This window comes from Monomorium pharaonis, chromosome 5 (assembly GCF_013373865.1).
Source record: "Monomorium pharaonis isolate MP-MQ-018 chromosome 5, ASM1337386v2, whole genome shotgun sequence".
NCBI lineage: Eukaryota > Metazoa > Arthropoda > Insecta > Hymenoptera > Formicidae > Monomorium > Monomorium pharaonis.
The window spans coordinates 7,127,871-7,133,870 of NC_050471.1; positions in this window are offsets into that span (position 1 = coordinate 7,127,871).

Sequence of the window (6,000 nt, forward strand, 5' to 3'; positions counted from 1 at the left end):
TGTGTTTTCAGCATTAATCTCGAAAAAAATTAAATATTTGATAAAGCAACTGATATAGATGTTTTTTAAGATCTTTTGATCTATGTTCTTAAGTAATTTTCAATGTATTTTCTTAATTTTATAATCCTATTATATATTTTATATATAAATTTATATTAATAATATCTTATAATAATTTATTATATAGTTTATTTTTATCTTTTATTGCAAGAAAGTTCTTATTTATACTATCTTATTAATAATCCAATATTCTACATTTAAATCTTTAAAAATATTCTCATATTATTTCTATCTCTCTTAACTTTTGATCTCTTTGGCTCAGGAGCTGTCACCGCGACAGCGATGGATTCAGGGTACAGGATAAATAATTGCTTTTCCTAAATGGCACGTGAATGTATATCACGTTAGTCAGAAGAGGCCAATACAAAGATATTAAATTTCATGAGTCGTGTAACAAGGGGCTTCGTGATATTCTACAAGTGGAACGACATTGGCGAATTGGCTATTTGTGACGTCTATCCAAAAGCACTGGCAATAAGATTTACTATATTATATACATAGTTTACCGCAAGAGATTGCTGCAAGAGACATTGCATGATACGCGTGAAATCGGTCTCTTTAAAAATACGACGCAAATGCTGTGGTGCAATTTATTTTTTGATATAGAAAACTTAAACTAAATTATTTTTGTAAATTATGTTTTTAATAATTTTTTAAAATAAAGTTCTTAGATCTCTCATTACAATTTTTTAAATTTAGTTCATTTTTTGTACGACACAAATGCAACTGAGTTACACAAAATTATCTTTTTCATATTTTTATTGATTGGGATAATATTCCACGTTCAGTTTATTAATATTTTAATAATGTTTATATTATAGCTATATAGAATGGTAAAATGGTATATTATTGTCGTGTAAAAGCTTAAGATAATTATCCATCTGATTATTACAGGATTATTGCCTTAAATCTAAAATTAGGCGATATTTTCGCGTAACTTAAATACTTAAAATAATCAATCGCTTCTGGGAGATACGCTGAAAGCCAGTGCACTTTTAGAGAAAGTTTAGTCTAATTGTATTACCTCCGTGTGAAAAATAATGGCATCATAAATCATAAAAAGTAACAAGTCATGATATGTACATGTGTTATTGGGAAAGTTAGGACATTTTTAACATATTCTATATACAGTGACTTATCTTCTGTGGGATAATATTGAACCATGACAGGTTAGAGTCTGATACTCGTCTATTATGCGGGGCAAGGCTTTCAAGCTCCGTCGATGACAAACTTTGTAATTTGAGGCAACTCTCGAATGTACATGTATAACTAAAAACTTGAATCGATAGCGATTGAAAAACTTGTCAAACGCATCGTGCAAAAGTTTTTTTCGCCCAGTGTTCGACAAGATTGTTTAGTTTTCTTTGTTTTTTTAAATGAATTTGGCAGGAGATAGTCCGTGAAAATAATCCGTGAAAATAAATTTGCATTCTCTGTGATTTCGAACAAAAAAAAATGAAGAGAATTGCAGGGTATCTTTATTTCAATTTTTTACTTTCATTGAAACTTGATAACATAGTTTTTTTTATTGTAATTTTAATTTTTATTGTTAAATATCCGGGTGATATTAAAAATCTGAAATTTAAGCTTGTACGAAATTAATTTACTCAAAGATGATAAGAGTTTTAAAATATACTTTAAATCAGTTTATTAAATATGATAGCGCTATTCAAATAAAAGTTGAGAATTTTGCTCGAAAAAGCGTCGACTCTCTCTATTCGGAAGTTTTAGATGATAAGCAATTTAATTTTCCAAAGGCTAGTCTATATATACGAGGTTGAGAAGATGACGCAATATTTCAGCCACCGCAGTACATTATTTACGCGAAAGTTTAACTTTGTCTATCGGTGACAACGGAAACTCGAGAATACTTGGCGGCCGAAGTTGCATGTAATTTTGCGCGCAATAAATTGCAAATGTTTTTCTAGTCGAACTTTGACGGTCGATCGCCGTTCGTCAAGGCGATACATTGTATAGAGTGTAACCAATATTAATTTTGAGAATAGATATTAAAGTTAATTGATGTACGAAAAACTTATACATTATTATTGTCGTCATATTTTGCACAAATCGTTAGTTACAATTTTCAATTTTTGTTATCGCAATGATTGAACGAAAATTTTGTAATGATTGAATTCACGTAATAATAATTAAGTAAGAAATCAAGATGTTTTATATAAAATCAAGTTTAGTATAATTTTTTGCAGGGGAGAAATAAGCTTTATTGACTGCAATATAATAAAAATTGAGCAGTTTATTTTCTGATATTTTTATAATTAACTTTGATATAATTTTAATTGGAAAGTTCTTTATGTATCTATTATCTATAGTTTCTGTAACACCCTGTGTACATGATTGTGTGCACGTAGAACAATACTTACAACAAGCTGTTTCTTCGTGAATCATCGACTCGACCAGCCAAAGTGGAGCCAGAACCCAGACATTCGGGTGCCAACGGCGAAATCCATAAGTAGTACCAGTACATCTGACCTTTTCCTCTATTTCGGCCGCAACGGGTTTTAACTCGGCACATGGAAAATTGTAACAGCCAACGAAATAGGGGGAGAGGTGGGGGGAGAGCGAGAAAACGAATCGGCGTTTAATCCCGCGAATGGCAGATTTACTGAAAAAGTTCATTTATGTGAGTGGTTGAATGCCATAAACGTTTAAGCGTCTAACGCTTATTTTTAATATTTTATATAAAATAAACTCGAGGTTTAGTCAGCGTGATTCTGAATCACTAAAATTTTGCGCGAAATGTAGGTTGAAAAACATCCACGTCAAAATATGAATCGAAATATGACACTGAAAATGAATTTGATATTAGATCTGTAGACAATAGATATTAGACGGCTTATTTATTATATATATAAAACTTATATTAGAAACAATATATAAATAGATACAGTGTGCGCACTCTTATAAATAGCGGTAGCACCACTGCCTTCTTCGACCTGAATTTATAATGCTTAAGAGAGAACAAATTCCTCCATTACCTTTATTCTTTTACCAGATTCAATAAAAAAACATAATGTGAAAGTTTTTGTGCGATTGATGTTTCTTTCGTGGCAGGTATACTCGCAACGTGTGCCTCGACGAATACCGATCGTATCTCAATGTTTTCTTCCCGATAGAGTTCCGCATTTTTCCACTCGGCTCATTCACATTTTTCTGGAGTAAGAACGGTATTTTTCATCCGCGCGATTTCCATACGTGTCATATGTCATCCGCCTACTGTTGTTCCATCTTTTGAAGAAAATATTATAAATATGTATTTTTGAACAATGCTATATATATAGATTGTATTGACATACGAAAATATATAAGAATCAAAAATAATTATTTAAATAATGATTTAAATTTTTATCATCTACAATAGAGAAAAATTTTATTTATCTACAAAAGTTAAAAATTCGACATTACAAACTCTATCGTTTCGCTTTTTATCTTTTTCTGTATTTTATGATTATTACTTGATGTTTAATGAGATATTGAATTATCTTAAATGAATAAGTATTTCTAAAAAAAAATTTTAGAAACTATTTTTCTCGAAACCAAAGAAAAAGATTTAATAAAGAGAATTTTATAGAGGTATAAAACATTTTTATCTCTAAGCTTTTGAACGCATAAATTTTTTTTTTACGATATGATACAGTTTTAGAATATCTACGTTTGAATCTTTATGTATATCTCTGCTCGACAAATATCTTTGGATTTAAGAAAAGTTTGCGAATAACTTTTTTTCTTTATGAGCGCACAAGAGCTTAGCGAGTGAAAGTAAATGTCGGCAAGTGTGTCAAAGGGAACGGTTTATTATACAGGAAGGACGTCATGTCTCATTTTGTTCTCGAAGATATAAAAATGCAAAATTGTCACAGTGGCTTGTATACATTTAAATTACGAATTTACATTTTGCATGTAAAACATGCAAATCAACAGGCATGCAAAAGACACATATGCAAATAATTTTATATCTTTACACGTATGTGTATTGATAGGTTATACGTTATTTTAATATACGTATATATAGAATCATTCTATTCTATACAAGAGATTCTCTATATTTTTGTAAATTTGTTGTATAATACAAGTTAATTCAATGGACTAATTGTAGTGTTAGGGATTCATATATCGAAAAAATATTTTTTACAATAATCTTAAAAATTTCTTACGATTAAGATCATGTTTTTTCCTGTTAAATTTATTTTTGAAGAGAGAATATGGGCACGTGTGCGATAGATGTTGGGCATCAAAATGAAATTTTTTGTACGTGATTTGCACGTATGTTTTTTGCCCGTAGAAAGACGGGGATAAGAATGTAGAGATATTAAGCCATATTTTATTCAGATGAGGGTCATCAATGTCATGCCATCTGCAGTTAAAACGATTGAACATCTATATAGATGCACCCATGAAATCGAAACGGCTATCGTATCGCGTTTGTACAGAGCTGGCTTTAATAAAGTGAAAATTGCTTGTGAACAAGAAACAATAATTTTCTAGAATATTTTTATATTCCATTTCTATTCTCGTTTAAGATGTAATTTTTTCAAATGCTTTAACAATATTAGATTTTCTAATATTATTAAAAAATATACAAAGTACTTTTTGAAAAAAAAAAATTATTTGTAACGAAAGTAAATGTTTAAACATCATTGAATAATTGTTTTATTTTATTTTTTATTTTACGAATTTTCGCTTTATCTAAAAGCTGAAGGAAACTGATGTAATGTAAATATCAATATACATGAAAAACCAAATTTATAAAAAGGTTAGGGATGAAGCATATGTGAAAGAGTACATTAGAAATTTTGTTTGCTTTGGCTCGATAGAAAGCTTTAGAGCCAACCCTGGCTTCTATCCATATCCAGACAGTGAAATAGAGGGAAAAGGGATAAAAGCTAGCTTAATAGCATTATTGCGTTCTCGGCAAAGTGATATCAATTACATTTCGATATCGTAACCAGAGGATGTAACTTATTTTTTAGTGTCAAGGCTTTTGGTCAAGGAGAAGCATAAATACGAATTTTGCACGACATCAATTAATCCTCTCTCTAAGATTATTGTAATTATGATTGTTGTAATTAAGGTTTCTCTGGGTTATTTCCTAGCAATAATTATTAAGATTCAAAGTCTTGTTCTTATTGAATTTATTTCTTATCACGTTTACTACCATCGATGACCTTAGTCGTTTAGCAGGAGTCACATTATTTGCTGGTCATAATGTTTTATTATAATGATAGCAAATGTGTTAACTCTGAATTTTTTTTTTTAATTTGAATAATATATTGTATTCGAAAAATATAATAATATTGTTATAATTATAAATATTTTTACACTCTTTTTCTATATCGATGAACTTTTATTATAAATAATATATTAATGTAATTCATACTTTTCTATTTAATATCGTATTTTAATAATTTAATATCGTAATAGTGTATTTTTAATTTATTGAATGTAATTCATTTTTGTGATACAGTCTATAAATAATACGTCCACATTAAATGAGTATCTCATTTTACATTTTACGTTGCGTAAGAAAGAGAGAGAATGAAAGAAAGAAACGAGAAAGAGTAAAACAGATTCGATGGCTTATCATTTATTTTCCGTCGAGTCTTCTTTAAAGCTTCAATTCAAGAAGAGTATTTACGTGTTCTCGTATAAAAACTCTATGAGTTGCATCTTCATAAGATAGATGAGAGAACAGCCGAGAAATAGACTATTGAAACTGACTGCCGCGACGGATGCGTCTCTGAGGTGCTATGTATTCTCGTCCACAGATATATCGATTCCAGTCTCTCCGATATGGTAACGAGAACTTTCTCCGGTTCTTCGCCCTTTTCCGCTAGGGGCTTTCGAGTGACGATGAGGTAATGCGATAGCGCGACCTGGTACGATAGGGTAACTATCGACTCGTGGAATGTATAACGAAGCGAA